Raw genomic sequence first — 21066 nt, 5'->3', positions numbered from 1 at the left:
GGATTCCATCGTTCGAATCCAATCCCAACAGAACATTCTAGATTTTGTTTTCATGGGATTTTTACAGAGTTCCTCGGTTGTGCTTTCTATGTCCTCCAAAATGCCTCCACACAGGGTGCACATTTCCTTCATATGTACTACTCCCTGATTTATATAGATCTTATTTAGATTCGCGAATAGGGCGGTCCCAGGTGGACAAAGAAACTTTCTTACTAGTGAAAGAATCTTCCAGTATGCTCCTGCTTTAAGGGAAACGATCCCCATCTCATACCTTATTAGTGGCAATGGAAGAGACTTTGGAGCTTACAATATTCTTTTCCATATTTTCCCTTCTAAAAAAGGTAAAAGTTCCAAAATCCTCGATTGTTACACCTCAACTCCATATAACAATTTCGGGACCACTTTTGCTTCATAGTAATGAACTGCTGGTTTGAGAGAAAATTTCCCAAATTTAGTGTCCACTCTAGTCAGTTGGTTTGCCAAAAGGCATAATACAGAATTAGATAAGGCAGCAATAAAATAAAAATGCAAAGTAAAAGAAATTTGAAATAAAGGCATATTTGTAAATATGCAGTAATAGTAATAAAAGGTATACAGAATTACTGCATTTTCGAATTTCAATTTTTATTTTGTTTGTGTTCTATAATCCAATAATTTACAGCAATATTGTTACAACGCACCAGATATAGGAAATAAATGATATGGGAGAAAGGTAACAGGGTAAGGTAAATTCAAACATGATGGTACCATACAGAGTAGAGTACATGTGTATTTGAAAAAAGAGCATATTTAAGACACATCACTGCATAGCTAAAACATTATTGAAAACAAAATGAATAAAAGGTTCTGGGGAGTTCCCGGACACACTTAAGATCTTTCCGGGAGTTGAGTTTCCCCGAAGAATTTAACTTAAGTGTCATGGTAGGACCCGCTTGCTGGCCTTTCTAATTTGTAGAGAATGAGGTCTTGTACAAGACTGATTTAAGTGTTCTTTGAGTCTGTTATAGTTGGTGTCTGTTCTCCTGAATGTGGGTGGGTCGTTCCACATTTTTGTGGTGACAACCGCAAAGGGTCTCCCCATGTCAATGTCTTTTAATTTCAGGGGTGTCAAGAGGTTCTTCCCTGAAAATATAAGGTTCCAGACTCGGGGCAAGTAAGGGTCAAAAGGGCTTTGAGGTAATTAGGACCTTTGACAAGCAGACCAGGGTGTGTCAGACAAAGTAGCCAATATGGATTTTTTTCTTGAAGGCGAGTCACTGTAGAGTCTAGAGCACTGGAGTGATAGGTTCGCACTTGCGGTGACCCAAGATCTGTCTTGTAGCGTGAATTTGGAAGAGCTCGATTTGGCGGGTCAGGTGTTTTTAAGGCCCAATTTGATAGAATTAGAGTAGTCAAGAGTTGACAGGGTAAGTACTCTGATCAACTTGATCACTCGAGCCATATCCAAGTGTGGACACATGAAGTGTGCTTTACTACCAATTTCACAGATTTGCGAGTTGTGTAACATCTCAGTGTCACAGCGAAGACCTCGGTTCTTTAGCAAATTTGTGGCTGGTGGGGGGACCTAGGGAGTCTGGCCATTGGAAAGGGAGGCTGTAAGGGTTGGGAAAGACATGAGGATATTTGTATTTGAGGAATTGATGAACATTGTATTGATCTAGAGACTTAGGCACTGCACAGAGGCAATTTAGGATCTTGTTAAGATGGGTGTCATTTCAGTTTATATTGAATGCTTTTTGTGCATCATAAGCATTGAGATAGGAAATAGCAAAAAACTGGTTCCGAAGGGACACTTCTGGGCTAATGTATGCCTTATGCATCTAGGGGGAGAGTGCCAATCCCTGGGGCAGCCCACATGAGTGACACGATCTGCAAGAAAAGACAAGACCCACATTAAGGCAACGTCTTTAGTGTGCATTTTGGAGTCACATCTGTGGATGCGGGTGGCATGATCTGTGGTATCATATGCTTCTGAGTGGTCTAGCAGAATAACTACTGAAGCGTGGTAGGGGTCTAGTACTTTCAGGATCTCTTCCTTCAGAAACATGAGCTCCTAAAGGGTCTAAATCCAGACTGGTTACTGTGGTTCCATGTGTTAAAATTGCGACAAAAATGGCTGTGAACATAAAATATCCTGGCAAAAATGTTGTGGTTTTGATGCCACAATCCATGTAAAGGATGCGGGGGACACCCCCGCAACCCCCGGACCTACTATACCACTTACACCCCCGCAACCCCTTCTCCCCTTAAATGGTGTAATGGGGTACATCTTTACCAGGTTAAACCAAGGCATTTTTGCCACAATTTTTTTTACAGGCAATATTTTTGCCGCAATCTTATCACTGCATACCGTTACTGTGTGGTGAGTCAGAGTTTCCACTGAATTCACACTGCTGTGCTTGTTTGTTTGTTTGTTTGTTTATTTGGTAATGCGCTCCGAGCCCGTGGGCATCTGGGCGCAGCAGTACAAGAGGACTCGAAACTTAGTTACAGTGCCTGTGTGTGGCTTTGTCCAATACACAGGGATAGGATACTTCAAATCCAGCAGAAGTTGTTTGAGTGTTGTAATCTCAGCAGGGCTTTTGTAGCAAGAGGGAAATGATTGCCTCCCTGAGAGCACCCAAGAACTCTCCTGTCTTGAAGGATACGTTGCAAACATGAGAGATGGTGTTAATGCCCACCTTGGTGAAGGATGTGGGACGGGCAAGCACTGTGTCCTGAGGAGTTCATGGCCTTAACTGGATTACTGATTTTTAGTGAGAGAGGATGGTTTGAAAGCTGAGAATTTGTCTCTACAGGTGAGTAGTGGATATCGTAGACCCTCGATTCTATTTTCAGTTGTTATAGCCTGATTCTTCTGAATTTTGTCAATGATGGATTGGGCCAATTTGTCTGCAAGCTACTGTCAGGGTGTCAGGTCAGTAGACGTTTGTGACGTGGCAATCAATTCTTTTAAGATTTTACAACCTTTGGAAGAACTGTTAATGGAAGTGTGTGCTTTATTCTACACTTCAATCAGGGCACATTCTATCATGGCATCCCTTAGAGGGATAAGGGAGGGCATCCAGAGTGTGCCCGTCTCTGTACGTAGTAGCGTTATCCCAGGTTCGGGTCCATATTGGATCTGAACTGGCCTGTTTATTGGTTGGACGGCTAGCCAGAGTATTAACTCTTCTAAGAACAGGACCTTTTCCGAAGCTGCAATATATTACTGAGGGAGTTTGACTATAGTAGAATGAAATGAGCATTATTGCCAGTGGGGGCTGGGGGGAGTGAAAGGCTACTGCGCAAATTACAAATATGTTATTGTCAATTATGTTCTATGAAACAAATTCCCCAATTTGTCAATCCATAGGCTGTTTAAGATGGATTTTTTTTGACAGTCCACAATACTTTTAGATTGACGGTACTTTTGGTGACGTCTTCATCACTGTAACGTCATCACGGCAGTGGGGCTATGTAGTAGGAGGACTGGCTTTTAAGACATAAAATAGGTTAGTGAGTTTTTTAATTCACAGCAAACCTTGGTGTATTTTCATTAGAATGGCTGAATTAAAACTCAAGGCCTCACATTTGAATTCGAAGATGAAGGAGGTAATGTGACTACATTTTCTTTTATAAATATTGTGATTCACAAATAATTACTGATTTTGAATGCATTTATGAAACCATGTCCAATTGAAGGGACAACACTGGGATTACTGTTTGTTCTTTGTGTTTTACAGACCTATATGAAGATGTTACAGAAGCAGGAATGCGGTGATATGAGTAAAAACAAAAGATTACTTTTATATGCTTTTTGAGGTACATGTTTGTTATATCCGCCCTGCGTCCCACAACGCGGTGAGGCAGGGCGTCTCAATAAAAGCCCCGCACCCGAGCATGGGAGGCAGTTCCGGGCCAAGACTCTAACAACGTGTGGTGTGTTTCATTTCGCTCCAGCCGGAGCTGCGCCACCGCGGCCTACTTCAGAGGCCTTCAACGTTCTGCCTGTTGGGTGTCCTGACCCACGTTTGAGCTATCATGCTGCAACATTTGGTGCTGTGGGCTCAGAAAATCCAAGATGGCCAAAAAGACCACAAGTGCGCCAGAATCCAGGAGAACCACGCAGTTTGTGCGCACACCAAAATGGTTACCTAACTTGCCACCCACCAGAGTAAAGAAAGATCTTTGTTAACAAAATCCACTGTTACTGATGTCAAAAAGTTGCTGAAATCGTGGCTCACCAGACCACTTTAAAGATTCAACCCTTTTGTGGGGTTCCACATAACCATCTTACTGTAAGGAGCCCCATCAAAACAATGTTAAGCAAGGATTATTTACTACCATGTAAGAACCATTTCTGTTTGGAATGCATTAATCCAAGAAAAATCCCAAAAATGGTTGCATTACCAGTACTCACCACTATCAGAAAGCCGGCGTTTTAAAACAACACCAGACTCTTTTGTGTAAAACTGAATAAATGAACCCAAAGCAGGCCAAAGAAAGACTTACTGCGGGGTGGATACAATGTAAAGTTATATTCTGAAGTGACTTGAAGGTTTATAACAAGACTGGCTGAGCTGTGGATTTCAGCAGTTTAAGTAAATTTGGACTGAAAGACACTAAAAACCTAAATGTTTAAAAGAAATGAGTGACCTACTTTTGAGTGTCACATAGGTTGCAATTGTTTAAATGTCATAGTTTAAAACTTAGAATCAGCATTCTAGCTGCATATGTAAAAATGGTTAGTTTTATTTGAATGCAGAAAACTGGGTAACTAAAAGTGACATTAGCTGGGGCCTGGATTAAGGAACTGGATTCTGCTTGACAACTTCCCCCAATTGGAGTGAAACTGGATCCACAGCAGTTCCCAGGCCTAGCTGCCTTTTGCTGTTCCCACCAAAAGGGATATGACACTTCTCTGATTGAATTACCAAGGGACTGCTAGAGACTAAACATAGGACCCAGGCAGAGGGTTTATTGAAGTGGCCATAAATGGCTTCCTCTTGAACAATGGGCCTTCCAGGGCCCAGGCAGATGGTTTATTGCAGGGGTCATAAAAATGGCTTCCTCTTGGCAGAAACTGGGTGGGGGAGAAACTGGAGACAGAGGCTGAGCTTGAAGAAAGTGGAAAGACTGGTTTCTGTACCATGTGACCTGAAAAGACACACCCCTGTAGCCAGAATATGGTTTTAGAAAAAGATGAATAACTCATAGTACGGACTTGTCATAATTATTTAAATGATACCATAATTCTTGTGATTTTTCTGCCCACGTTTTAAGAGGTTTTTAGAACCGGTGGCATGATCTGGGGGCAAACTAGCAGTTAAGAGGGTATTACTTAAAATGTCTGCATGTGAAAAGTCTGATACTTCATCAATTAATGCCTGCATGCCTTGCACACATTTGGGTAAATTTGAGTAAGAATCTGATATTGGTAACCTGACCAAAAAGTGAAATATGTTGCCATTTCTCAATGCAAGCTCTCAGGAAGAGCAGATTTGGACAGGGTATATCTCATGTGATATGTGATGGGTGCATGTAATTTCAAACCACTGTGTATCTATGAAGTGTGCATTTTGATCAAATATAGATTTTGTGGGCAAACTGACCAGGGGAGGATCCTCTGACCCATAAAACCTACAGCATCACTCTGACTCACAGTTCCTTCCCCAATCATGGGAGAGGGGAGAATTGGGCCAATCTGCAGTTGAGAGAGGGGCTGGCTAGTGATGCTGCACACACACCCACTTTCAAAACACATAAAAGCGGACAGTCAGGACAGATAGGGACATTCTATTCCATCTGCTGCGGGACGCTCTGCCGGGAAAATCCATACTTTACCTCCATCAACCTCCAGAGAGCCAACATAGAGACTCCAATCTATCCACCTTCAGAGACCAAGACTTTACTTCAGAATTTGTAGCAGAGAGGTCAACTACAAGCTAAATCCCTCTTTAGCAGGCCTCAAATCATTGCCATTATCACAGCCAGGCGAGCTGTTTGAATTCTTTGCAAGAACTCTTGCCATTTGCCAGAGAGCAGTGTTGTATCCAGAGAGAGACCAGCTGAACCGGAGACCGCTGTATCCGGACCCACAGACCTGATCAGAACCAGAGACCCAGACCAGACCAGCAGAGTAGAGCTGACCCCGACGCTGTGCGCAGAGACCGTCCGTGGCGAGTGAAGAAAACCTGTTGACCAGATCCGTGGCGAGGCCCATTCTATTTCTAAATATATTGTGAGTACCTAGCAGAACTGTGCAGAACCAATCTCTTAGTTAAAATAATCTAATCCAAGCTATTTTAATCTAAGTAGAACTGCCTCCTAACTCTCACCTGTCATTTGCAAAGCTGCCACCTGTCATTTTTAGTTGCTAGCTGTCACTTGTCACTTTGAACTTTTAAAAATTTCAAATCTGAAAAACGACCTTTACCATATCGCTCATATCTCCGTGACCGTTTGTCTTAGAGACTTGCAGTAACTTTCCTCTGAAAGCTGGGAATCTTGGCTTTTCAACGAACCTAGAACCTTCCATTCCTACCCCCTATAGATTTGCCGCAATCGCGAAAAACGCACTCGCGAATTTTACCGCGATTTGCAAAGTTCTCCACATGTGAAAACAGCAGCTTCCTTGCTTTCCTTGCTAAAAATTCGTTTGCCTCTTAAGAACCATCCCTGAATCATTGCTAGAGTGAGCCTGGACTAATATTAACTTGATACCACTCACCCTGAACCTCTAGAGGGAATTAAAAGCATTTTAGCATATTTTTCACTTCATTGCTATCACATATAAAAGCATTTTGGGGCCGTGTTTCAAACTTCTGTAGTCTAAGCTTGCTGGGGTGAACTGAATTACATTTTATTGCATTTCTGAGAACTGTGTGCTTTCCTTCCATTTCCTTGCATTGCATAAAAGGGGGGGGTGAATTGCCAGAGAAAAGTGATTACATTGTTTTGTTGAAATCATATTGAGTATTTTCTGTATTGCATTTTTCATTCAACATTACATCCATCTGAACTTATATAAAGCATTCTCTACCACCTTATTCTTCTGTTCCTATTCACAAGTGTGCTAGTGCCAGACTATCCATTATTGATTACTGCTCAGATTAAGTGTGATATCCAATTATTAATTATTATAAAGTGTGATATATATATCTATTGTTTAAATTATCAAATAAACCTTTTAAACTTGCAAAACAGAACTACTTCTTGGCTCAGCGGGGTCAGGGGGATTCCAAGAGAGGGGTGTTATATAGGGGTAGTCATCCAGAACGCATGAACTGGACATAAAGATATATCAATAAGGGTTTCCATTCAGTATCCCAGACTAGGCATTGACTTAGCTGTAGTGTTGAATTGAATCCTCTTACATGCCTCCGCGTGAAGCAAGAACGTAACACTGGCGACGAGGGAAACGGGACCCAGCACACGTGCTCAACGCCCTACCAGCTGATTATTCCAGCAGCGACACACACAATGTTTGGACACCCGCTGGGGGGGGCACACAAAACCTCCCCGCTCCATCTCTTCGGCTGTATCTTTGTATTTGTTTTCCACAGCGGTGCCAGGGCGCTGCGACATACAGAGGCACCACAACACGACGTGTGAAGCCATCGCACACGCAGTGCGCACGTGCAATCACGGCAGCAGGCACCTGGAGCAAGGCAGCGGTCCCATCGGCTACTGTTTCGAAGGTCGGCCTCAAAAGGGACCACTTACACCTAAAACCATGCACCAAGGTGAGGACAATAGACACCGTCAAGTGACGATGACGCCCCACTATGGCGACTGGCACCAGGCCCGGTATGCCCTCTAGACTCGCAGCGAATCCGTCGATGTCGTCACCGCAAGCTCGCCCACAAGGGAGCTCCTCTACAATGATTCAGCCATTTGACCCATTCACGGATCCATCATCAGTTGGCCCCCGGTGGCAGCTATGGATCCAAAAATTCGAAATGGCAATGGAGTGCAAGGATATAACCTCTGCCAGGAAAATGAGATCACACCTATTGCTAAATGTGGGGGACGAGGTGCTACGGATCTTCAACTCGCTAACCATTGCTGATGGTCAGGACATTTACCAACAATCGAAAGACGCCTTGACGGGTCATTTTCTCCCACAACTCAACCCGGATTATGAAACCTTCATATTCTGCACCACGTTTCAGGCAGAAGAGGAGACCTTGGATGCCTACCACACCTGACTCAGGAAGCTGGCGATTTTGTGTGAGTTCACGGATGTCGAGAAAGAAATCCGGAGACAACTCATCAACGGCATCCAATCGGAGAAACTAAGAAGGATGGTGCTGAGTGAGAAGGGCATCTCTCTAACACGCATTCTGGAGTTGGGTCGTCAAAGGGAGCTGGCACGTGCCAGGGCCGCCACATTGGGAGTGACTCTTCAAAAACTACAGCCTGCCCTCGCGACATCCATGGTGGCCCATGTCACCAATAGACAGTCCACAAGAGATGAGTCTGGCGGCAACTACGCACCAGCCAGATGGCAGCCATGGATCCCGGGACCTACAGAGTGTGGATGGTGTGGCGGACCGCGTCATGGAAACTGCCCAGCGCAAGGGACAACATGTGAGGCATGTGGCAGAAAGGACCACTATGCCAAGGTGTGCCGGTCATCGGGCCCTCCACTACCGCTTCCACAGAATCCCCAGGAGAAGAATGGGACCAAGAAAAAGAAGCAAGCGAGTGCAAGGCGAGTCGAAACAAGCAACTCTTCAACTGAGGAAGAAGGGGATGACGTCACAGGCACTCAACAAGACTCTGGTAGGGAGCAGCGGACAAAAGGGAGAAAAGTATACCTGGTGTCAGCGTTGGATCGAAGACATGCTACGCAGAAGAAAGGGCTCAGGAGGTGCAAATGCCAGGTCACCCTCCAAAACCAGCGGGTATGGATGACCATAGACACGGGAGCCTCTGTAAATGTCATGCCCACCAGCACATTTCAAACACTGTAACCACAACCAGACCTCAAGAACACAGACACCCTTCTGTTTGCATATGGCTGTAGGAAACCACTACCGGTGGTTGGCAGATTCCGCACCACCCTCAGCCACGGTCAAAACAGGCTAACGTCTAAGATCTATGTAGTAAATGCGGGGATCGAATGCCTTCTGAGTGGTGATGCGGCTGAGGACCTAAGGCTAGTACAGTTCATCAGTCAAGTCAAGGAAGCCCAAGAGGTCGAAAACATCCTTGCACAGTATCCCAACCTGCAAAAACGGGATTGGGTGTTTGAAAGGAAAGACGATCAAGCTCCATATTGATAATTCGGTCCAGCCAAAGACAGTCAGACACCGGAGGACCCCATTCCACATGCGTGAACAGGTGGAGATAGAAACTCAAAGCATTGGAAGAAGCTGGCATTATAGAAGAGGTAACGGGGCCGGCACCATGGGTTTCCGCGATGGTGGTCACAAAGAAACCCAAACAGCCAGGAAAGGTCCGAATCTGTATAGACATGCGCCTCCCAAACACTGCCATCAAGCGGGAGCGCCACATCATGCCAACCCTCGACGAAATTGTGGCTGACCTCACGGGATCAAGAGTCTTCTCGAAGGTTGATTTGAAAGCAGGTTCCCACCAGCTAAAGCTGCATAGGGACTCACGGTACATAACCACTTTTTCAACACACATGGGTTTGCGAAGATACAAGCGGCTAAGCTTTGGGATCTCCTCGGCTGCCGAAGTTTTTCAACAGACAATTCAAGAAGTCATCAGGGGCATACCAGGTGACCTAAATGTGAGTGTTGATATCATGATCCACGCTCAGGACAGAGGAGAACACTCGAGAAGATTATGGATGCTTTTGGGCCGACTAGAAGATGCTGGCCTAACCATCCACAAGGAGAAATTTGAGTTTTTCAAGACGGAAATATCGTTCTTTGGCTACAAGTTCAGCAGCACTGGCATTTCACCGGACCCCCAGAAGGTTGCCAACATACAGGCTGCGAGTCCGCCCATGATACCCACTGATGTGCGCAGCTTCCTGGGGATGGCCACATACTGTGGGAGGTTCATCCGGAACCTGGCCACTCTCTCTGAACCCCTTCGAGAACTTACCAAGCTCAACACAAAGTGGGAATGGGGGAAAGCGTGCCAGGAAGCATATGAAAGCATCAAAGAGTCATTACCCGTGGACACAAAAATGGCGTACTACGACACTGCGCTTCCGACTAAACTTTTTGTGGATGCCAACCCTGTCGGCCTGGATGCCATCCTCATGCAGGTCACCAAAGAAGGTGAGAAGAGGCCCATCGCCTATGCGTCAAGAGCTCTCACAATGACTGAGCAGTGATACTCTCACATTGAGAAGGAGGCAATTGCCGTACTGTGGGGGTGTCGCCACTTCCACCTCTATCTGTATGGCAGAAGGTCCACAGCGATTACGGATCACAAACCCCTCCTGCCAATCTTTATGGGCACCTCCTCGCACCTGCCGGCCAGAATAGCCAAATGGCTGCTACATCTCCAACAGTACAATTTCGAGTTGGCATATCAGCCGGGAAGCGGAAACCCGGCAGACTTCCTCTCAAGACACCCTCGAGCTGCAACGCCACAGGAGGTTCAGGTGGCCGAAGAGACTGAGGAACATATCTGCCAGGTGGTGCGGGCCATGAGGCCAAAGGCTGTCAGCATCGTTGACATTGCAGAGGAAACACGCAAGGACCCGTGTTGCGACCTGGTAAAGGATGCCATCATCTCAGGCGACTGGAGGTCCTTCATGAAGAACACCCACAACAGGACTGGGGAAGCAAAGGCGTTCCTCACAGGGATGTTCACCACAAGACAGGATCTGTCGATCACAGAGCAAGGATTGCTGCTCAGGGGAAATCGCATTATCATCCCGCCGTGCCTGCAGGACCGAATAGTGGCACTCGCCCATGAAGACCAAGAAGGGATGGCTCGGACGAAGGCTCGAATTCAACGTTTCCACAAATAGATGTAAAGGTGGAAAGTTTAGTCAACACCTGTCTACCATGCCTGATAACCGGAACCCCACCTGATCCAGAACCAATCCAGTCGGCGGAACGAGGCTTTGGCAGATGGGACGCAATTAGCATCGATTTTTGTAAACTACAAGAAGGCCTATACCTCCTGGTAGCCATCGATGATCACTCCCGATATCCGGAAGTCGAGGTGGTTGAATCCACGGCGGCAGAGGTGGTCATCCCGGCCATCGAGAAGATGTTTGCAACACATGGACTACCCACTACGATTAAGAGTGACAATGGCGCACCCTTCCAAGCGGAGGAGTTCAAACACTATCTGCAAGAACTGAACATCCGGTATCACCACATCATGCCAAGGTGGCCCCAGGCGAATGGGGATGTAGAACGGTTCATGAGAACAATTAACAAAGTGCTGAGGTTATCAAGAGCAAATGCCAGTCCGTGGAAAATCGACCTCTATCATTTTCTGCGAAACTACAGGGTCACCCCACACAGCACGACTGGTGTCCTGCCAGCTGACCTCATGTTCGACACCGTCATAAAGTCTTCCATTCCACATCACCCCAGCAAAAGCCCGGACCAGGTCAATAATGACCGCACCGAAAGAAGGAGAACAGATGCCAATGCCCACATGAGTGCCAAGAGGAGGTCGAAACCATCCAACCACCAGGTGGGCAACCAGGTGGTCATGCTGCGGAATCCGACAGAGTCCAAGCTGGACTCCCGCTATGAGTCTCTCCCATGGACTGTCAGCGAGACACAAGGGACCATGATAACCGTGCAAAGAGGACACCGTCAGGTGACACGAAATGCGTCGTGGTTCAAGGCTGTGCCACGCAACCTGTGGACTGATGGGGACTGTCCCCAAGAAGATGAAGACTCCCAGCTGATTGAAGACAAACCCACCAACTTTCAGGGTGAAGAAGATGCGAGTGACAGAATGTGGGAGCAGTGGAGCGAACCGGACATGGGTGAGCCGGAGATGGGCGGCCAGATGAGACTGTGGGGCCCAGCTCCCGGGGTGGGAGATATGGACTAAGAGCCGCCACCAAGCCACCGGCTCGGCTCAAGGACTATATGTGGTAGTTTGCCTCACGAGGACTGTTAAAGCGGAAAGCACCGGGGTTTGTTGTGTTTTCAAGCATTTGCATATCTGATGATGTGTGTGGTTATATGTTAAGTTAAATTGTAATAAAGGAGGAATGTTATATCCGCCCTGCGTCCCGCAACGCAGTGATGCAGGGCGTCTCAATAAAAGCCCTGCCCCCGCGCATGGGAGGCAGTTCCGGGCCAAGACTCTAACAACGTTTGGCGTGTTTCATTTCGCTCCGGCCGGAGCTGCACCATCCCGGCTTTCTTCAGAGGCCTTCAACGTTCTGCCTCTGCGCGGAGCCAGAATGTAATAATGTTTATCTTTTCATGTTTTGTAAATAAATAATAAACAAATAAATAAATAAATAAATAAAATAAAAAAAGAATCTATGCCGATCCCTGAATGAGGGTGATAGTGAATGTATTAAGCTCGAATCACAGACTATCCCCCACAACGCTGACCCCTCCAGTTCCTTGTGGCTTAAGGCCAAAATTAGCTCATATATGCTGATGCTTACATTCACGCACAAGAAAAAGTCCCACGCCCTGGTGTCTTTTTCATACAAAACTTAAACTTATTTATTTCCATAGACACCTCCTGTGTGGAGAGTTTTTTTTATCTTAAAAACATGTATTGTATCAAAACCATTGATTGGTAAAGTGTATACTCTTACTATGTCAATCCAGGGTTAGTATAGCAAACAATCTTAACAAACAAATACTACAGATGTTGATATAATTCACGAGCATCTATAAACAGAGAGACCAATAGCAAAAAAAGGAGGAACAAAAAACCTTATGCTGCTATTTCCTTCACAATCCGGGGACAGTATATTTTTATATAGACATTCTGCTATTCTAGGTTCCTCATGTTTTATTTTTTAACATTTATTTATTGCTGTTGACGACAATAGGTTTATAAGGAAGGGAAAGGGGGGATCCTCTTTGTATTTTATAGAGGGGCCTGAGTCTGGAGGACGAATTTACACTGCAAAGAGAGGGGGTTGGACTCTGGCTGCCTCTTCCTCTGAGAGGAGAGAGGAGGCACTCAACAACGGTTTCCCAAAAAATACGTATCTTTTTCGAATTCCTCCAACAGCAGTGGATCAGACTCTTCCGCTAGCGGCCCGTCAACATCGGGCACAGGACAACAACGAGGTCAGTTTTTTCAAGGACGTGGGAAACAAGGCAGAACACGCCAACAAGGGTACCACGGGATGAGAACACGCCAATGGACCCCACAACAACCACCACAGCAACAATGGTAATACCAATCTTTAATTTGAGCAACTATACCCTCACCCCTGAGGATGTGAACATTCTCAGCAAAGGACTGAGTTTTGTACCTACAAACAGAGCAGATCGATTTACTACAGAAGTAGAATTAAGAAAGTTCTTCAGAACGGTACGCTTAAGATACTTCTTCCGAAATTCCAAACAAAACGAACCCAAAGACATGACCACAACGGGCCTAAAACCGAAATCCACGTTTACCCCTGTAACATCAATGATCTGCCCAGAAATACTGGCATTTGAAAATAAAATCCTAAGAGACATGGACACCTTTTTCAAAACCAAAAATCATAAAAGGGACAATCTCACAAAACAGGAAAGACTGGCACTACAACATCTGGAAAACCAAAAAACATTTTGTATCAAACCAGCAGACAAAGGAGGGGGCATTGTGCTCTGGGGTAACAATCTCTACGACAATGAACTACAGAAACATCTTCAAGACGGACGGTTCTACAAAAAATTAGATCATAATCCAACAACACGTCTAATGGATGAAATCAAGAGTCTTATGTTTTTTGCAGAATCCCAGGGCTGGATCGACAATGATGAAAAAATGTTTCTCACAACAGAACACCCGATCACCCCGGCCTTCTACTGCATCCCCAAAATACACAAGAATACCACAGTACCACCGGGGAGACCGATAGTGTCTGGAATAGGCTCACTTCTAGAACCTTTATCAATATATACAGACATCTTCCTACGACCCTTTGTCCAGAAAATGAAATCATACATACAAGATACTACAGCTATGATACATCATCTCGCCAGTATCAGAACAGAACAAAATGACATCTTGGTCACTTTCGACTTAGAAGCCCTATATACCAGCATTCCACAAAGAGAATGCTTGGAAATACTAAAGACCTACCTGGACAACAGACGAGATCAATCAACACCGACATCCTTCATTCTAGAATGTATACGGATAGCTCTCACAGAAAACTTCTTCATGTGCCAAGGCAAATACTTTCAACAAATAAGAGGAACCAGTATGGGTTCAACATTCGCTCCGGATATAGCAAACCTGTACATGGACAATTTGGAAAGCAAGCACATTTACAACGTAGACAACGTATATAAACAAAACCTAATCGGTTGGGTCAGATACATCGACGATGTTTTCACCGTCTGGAGAGGCACTCCTCCGGAATTAGAATCTTTCCACACCTGGCTCAACACCGTAGACCCGTGCATCAAATTCACCATGAATTCAAACAACGACAGTATACCTTTCCTGGATCTCAACATTCAAACTACAGAAGAAGGCCATCTCGTCACTACCCTCTACAGAAAACCAACAGACAAAAACACACTGTTAAACTTTGAAAGCTTTCATCCACAATCACTCAGGGAAAACCTCCCTTTCGGCCAATTCCTCAGGATACGGAGAAACTGTACCACCCTACCAGAATATGACAAAAATGGAAAGGACCTAGAATTTCGCCTAAAAGCAAGAGGGTACCCACCGAATATTATACGTAGAGCACGTAGGACAGCAAGGCATATGAGTAGGGAAACATGTCTTACCAAGAGACCGAGAGTGGAACACGCTGAAAAAATGACATGTGTCACCACCTTTACCCCAATAAGCAATTGCATTCGAAAATCGGTGCTATCAAATTGGAAACTTCTACAAACAGAAGATTTTAGCCCCGAAAAGCCTAGATTCGCATTTAAAAGAAGTAAGAACATAAAGGATCGCCTAGTACACACATACCCAGGCTCCACAAAAAAATCCAATCAGACCAACCTATGGGATCTCCCCCCTGTCATTGGACATCACAGATGTGGCAACTGCTCAGTCTGCAATTTGACAAAGGACCAAAAAACCATCTCGCTTAATGGCCTATAATGGAAGTACAAAACCTTCACCAACTGCCGTACCAAGTGGAGTATTTACGTAATACGGTGCCCCTGTGATCTATTATACATCGGCAAAAGTAAAAGAGAGGTGAGGCAACGTATTTGCGAACACAGATCATGCTTAAAAAACGTTGTTGAGGACAAACCTTTAGTGCCCACTTCAGCAAACTTAAACATAAATATACAGACTTTCAATGGGCGATCATCCAAACCATAGATGAAAAGGAACGAGGAGGCGACAGAGACCTAGCCCTGAGAAAATTGGAACAGAAATGGATCCACAGATTAGATACGGTGAAGAATGGATTAAACATCTGCATAGAGTGGAACCTTTTCTTCTAAATACACCTTAATTACCTCCCTCTAGTATACTTCCCTACTTTCCTCATTAACCAATTATCATGTTACATAGGATAGAATGAGGTGCAAAATTCTATGTATGTTAATGTCTGCATGTTTGTATTAATCAAAATACACATGTACGTGCTCTGTATTACTGAAATTCAATCTCAAAATGCATGAAATGCAGACTGTACTGTACTGTTGGAAAACACATGAACTACACAGCCCCCCTGTATACATTGCAAATCACGGGACTAATCCACTGTGCAGACAGACAACGCCCATCTCTGACGCGACATAGCAACAGTATCCCAGCCATGAACGCACGGACACTTTCTTTTCCCACACATGCGCGGTAACTCCACCACTATTTACTCACGCATGCGCAAACCATTTTGGTTCACCTTTTTCTGGTTGCCCGCCTCACCGACGTGACACCACGCATGCGCGGAGCACGGTCAGCGACACAGCTCACTTCAGGAGCTCTCCCCAGTACGAGAAGGTAAGCATCTCGCCCTCTCCTTCGGGTTGTTACAAGTATTAATACCAAAGTGACTATAACAGTCTATTGACATCCCATTTAGGATACATGGTCTATATATTATAACATGAGACATGTGTCCACGCACAGCTAACTACACTCTGTACCGGCCAATAATAGGCAAACAGCACCTTAATTTCTCACGTGCACAGTGTCAATTTCATGACACAAGTAGGACACTTGCATCTAACACACGCTGTGTCCTATATATTGCAGCGGATAGCTCTCCTGCAACTCCAGAGAACAATCACCACCTGGTCTGGCATACTCGGATTCGCCATTCCCCACGCACCATCCTGCCCTGAGACAAAATACTGTTGAAGACAGGTATGTCTGAGCTTAGCATCATGCTTTTTTAGTTTCTTATTCTATAGAACCCTTTTAAACAGCACATGTCCCCCTCTTTTTTCTTGTTCCTCATCCACAGCTTGGTCAGAGAAACACACACAAGACTACCCGATTTCACAGTCCTGAGGAAAGCTATAGAACAACCCACCATCTACATCTGCGTTGTTATATAGCTGGAAACACATCTAAGTGTCGACTCCTTCTCAGTGCATGAACAATAATATTGCATTTGATAACCTTGTTGTATTAATGACTAAGTGTTGTTGACATTATATGCCGATACAATATAATGAAAATACAATTTGTGACAATGGATTTTTAGTTTGTCTATGTTTTTTTAAAAAAATCGTTTGGGGTGTGTCCCAAATAAAAATTCTTAAGCACCCGTGAAAAATTGTTGTTGGGTTCTATTACAAAAAATCACAAGTCTTACTAGCGTAGACTTGGTCTCATGTATGCTAGCGCGACACCTGTTAGTGTCTCAGAGGAAGAGGCAGCCAGAGTCCAACCCCCTCTCTTTGCAGTGTTGACGACAATATACATCATAACAAAACATCAGCAGGGAGAATATAGCAACATAGACCCATTGGTCGCACAACTTTACATACTTCCTACATTGCATATTAAATCCATATTTGCAGTTATACTATTCCAGGGGGTGTGCGGCCAATATAGATGTTCTCACCCCACTCTGGCAAATAGCACCATCCAGGCACGAACCGTAGAACTCACTGTGTCGACCTCTTTTATATTGCCCTTCTTGGTTGTGTAAAGCATTGCCCGAATATCGCGTATTTCTCAGACCGCACATGGGCATGTTTTTCTGCCGTTCCCCCCAGTATTTTGCAAAGTGTGCCTTTGCCGCGTGGAAGTATAATACGAAGTCAGGGGCTGTTAGTCCCCCAGTTTCATATCGTTCGAATAGCCTTGGCCATTTTAGTCTCACGGATTTCCCCACCCATACAAAGTTGACTGCTAGTTTTTGTATCTTCTGAAAGAAGTCCCTGCCCGGCCAAATGGGTATCCCGCAAAACATGTATAACAGTTTGGGTATTACTACCATCTTTAGCAGGACAACACGGCCATACATGGATATCGGCAGCTTGCTCCAAACTGCAAGTTTATGTTCCAGGAGTTTCAGGTATGGCTCATAATGGTTAGCGTAAAGGGTCTGCTTGTCGGTGGACATTATTATTCCCAGGTACCGTGCTGTTGTGGGGGATAATTTAAATGACGCAGTGGTGGGGGATTGTTCTGTGGTTGGCATGAGTGGAATTATTTCTGATTTTGTCTGATTAATTGTATAGCCGGAGTACTCAGAGAATGGGCCTCATTACGACCCAGGCGGTAAGGGGTTTACGGCAGCGTTAACAGCGCTGACCCTTACCGCCTGATTACGAGTTCCCTTAGCGCCATGGTGCTTTTAACACCTGCTTTTAGCAGGTGTTAAAATCCATGGCGCTAAGGGACCATGGAGTTAATTACGCGACCGTAATTTACGGTGGCGTAATTAACGCCTTCCCCACTCCCATTATGCCCTATGGGGCAAAAATGGGAATGGGGAAGGGTAAATGGGGATTGGGGACTTACCGCCCCGCCAAGGTCGGAATGGGGCGGTAAGTCCGCCAACCACCATGGCGTAAACGTAGTTTACGCCATGGTGGTAAAGTCACGGCCCAGGCGGTAACTTACCGCCTGGGTCGTAATGAGGCCCAATGTATTTATTTCCTGCATTATTGGTGGCAAGTGTACTTCCGGGTGCCTGACGTATACCATTGTGTAGTATGCATATAAAGACAGTAGTTGGGGGTTCCCTCTAATACGAATGCCCCTCCAGATGTGCTTATGCCTGACCTTAGCGGCCATACCCTCAATTGTGAGCGGAAATATGAGAGGGGATAGCGGACAGCCTTGACGGGTGCCCCTGCCCAGTTCAAAAGGAGAGTACTGTTAGTTCTCACCCTTGCTACAGGATTCTTATACAACATGCAGATATAGCTCTTAAATACTGGCCCAAACCCCATCTTGTCTAGTATTGCAAACATATAATTCCATGATACAGAATCAAAAGCTTTTTCAGCGTCAAGTGTAATCATAGCTACCTTGCCTTAAGGGTCTAACTGTGATGTTATTGCGAAGATTATCTGTAGGTTCAGTGCCGTCGAGCGGGTAGGGATAAACCCGGTTTGATCCGTGTGAATTAGTTTCTTCATGTGCGGAAGCAGTCGATTTGCCACTGCCTTCGCAAACATTTTTGCGTATGAGTTTATCAGAGACAATGGGCGGTATGATGCCGGGTCCTGTGGGGGTTTTTGGGGCTTAAGGAGGACAGTTACGATTGCTTCTCCCATAGTACCGGGTAACTTTCCCCGCTCGAGTGCCTCCTCTCAGATATCCAATAGTCTCAGGGCCAGTTAAGATTTAAATACCTTATAAAGGTCGAGCGGAATGCTGTCCGACCCAGGGGCTTTACCTGCATGAAGGTCCAAAATGGCTTGTTCGATTTCTTCTGTTGTCAGCGGGAGATCTAGCATCGATCTTCCTTCATCCCCTAATGCAGGTGTAGGGAACGAGGCCATATATTTTTGGAGGTCTTCCTGGGCAACTATGTCCGCATTTGCATGTAGTTTGTGGTAGAAGCGTTGGAACTCCTCATTTATTTCGTGTGGGGCCGTCTTTACATTCTCATCCTCGTCATGGATACTGGTGATGTATCTTGATCCCTGTTCGGTTCTGATAAGGGTTGCCATTGCCTTACTTGCCTTATTTCCTTCACCATATTTCCGTGCCCTTTTAGGTTGGGCCATGTAAAGAACTTCTTTTTTTGCAAGCATCTTAAATGTCTCCAGTTGTTTTTTTGCAGCCGCTCCTTCCCTAAGGGCATGGTTTGTTGAGCCTCAAGGTCCTTCAAATCCCTTTCTGTTTGAGACAGGTTTTTCCTTATTTCCCTCAAGGCGCCGTATGATGACCCCATCAGCTGGCCTCTCAGCCACACCTTGAATGTCTCCCACACCGAACACAGGGTCCGTACTGTGCCGATGTTGCGACTGAAGAAATCTTCTATCTCTATTCTTAGTGGTTCAATCACTGATTCATCCTTTAGCTGATCTGGTGGCATGCGCCATGTGCGGGTGGTATGTTCCAAGTTCTTGGGTACCATTCTCAGGAGAACCTGGGAATGGTCCGACAATGTGCATGGTAGGATTGAGCACTGTTCCATCTGTGGCATCAGTTCGGGGGAGCACAGCCAGTAATCAATTCACAAGCTGGTACCATGTACCCCTGAGTAAAAAGTGTAGTCCCGCTCAAGGGGATGCAGTTCCCTCCATATGTCTGCCACGGGTATGGTGACCATTTCCTGCTTGAGCGTGAGTGCCGCTCTGGTGGTTGGTCTGTGTTTTCCCGTGGATCGGTCCATCTCTGGGTCTAGGGTTAGATTGAGGTCACCACCCCAGATCACATTCGTTGTACCGATTGGTGATATTAGTTCCATGATGCAGAGATAGAACTCGGGGCTGTCTGTGTTTGGGCCATACGTATTGACCAAAATAACTTCCCTGTTATGCAGCTGACCCCATATTATCACATAGTGGCCCTCTTCATCAACCAGCACTTTAGACATTTGGAAGATCACTCTCTTGTGTATTATTGTGAGGACCCCTCGCACCATTGAGGAATAGTTTGTTGCTGCTTTTATGTGACCCCAGTTTCGTGCGAATGTGTCTGTAACTTTCTTGGTAGCGTGAGTCTCTTGTAAGAATAATATGTCGACCTTATGGCGGGTTGCATATGCTAGTATCTTTCTTGCTTTTATTGGGTGTGCCAGACCCCGCACATTCCACGTGAGTGGTCTAACCCCCTGCATCTCCTGTGTCCTCAGTCCTATTGTCATAGGTATGCCGCAGCCTCCTTCTCCGCTGAGGTACCGTCATGTTTCTTGTGCCATACTCAACAGATTTTTTTTGTTGTTGCGCTCCGTCTCTTCTTCTGACCACTTACTGCTGACTTAACCGGGTACATGTTCGTGGTCTGAGTGTACGAGAGTGCTTCTTGTTCTTTTCTCCCGGGGACACCGGCCCAACTCCCTCCCCACCCCCCACCTTCAACATCCCTCCAACTGGACGGTGTAAACCCACTGAACTTTTCAATCTTTGAACTGATGGGTTGCCCTGTACGGTCATACTGCCCTCTCCATCTGCCAACCAGACCGCCTTGTGGGCCGCCGCACCTGTAACTTCGCATATCCAGAATTTGCATATTGTTATTTCTTCTCAAGCTCCTCATCTAGTCTCATTTGCTGCGTCCCGGTACTGGATCCTTTTTATTCGCTGTTGGGGGGATATTCCGTTCATTATACCCCATGGCTTCCTCAGGGGACTCGAAAAAGTGCGTCTTGCCAGCGTGTTGTATGCGCAACTTGGCTGGGTAAATCATTGCGTAGGGGATGTCTCGTGCTCTCAGTGCTCTCTTGACCTGGTCGAAGTTGTGGCGTGCTGCCTGTACCCCATTTGAAAATTCGGGATTGATGTGTATCCTTGTGGAGTCATATGTTAGGGTACCTTTCTCCCTGGACAGCCGAAGGATTGCATTCCTGTCTCGGTAGTTAAGGATGCAGGCTATGACTGT

The sequence above is a fragment of the Ambystoma mexicanum genome, chromosome 2q (genome assembly GCF_040938575.1).
Source record: "Ambystoma mexicanum isolate Mex_15411 chromosome 2q, UKY_AmexF1_1, whole genome shotgun sequence".
Lineage (NCBI taxonomy): Eukaryota > Metazoa > Chordata > Amphibia > Caudata > Ambystomatidae > Ambystoma > Ambystoma mexicanum.
The sequence above is the reverse complement of the archived record's forward strand: the minus strand, read 5'-3'. Positions refer to the sequence as shown.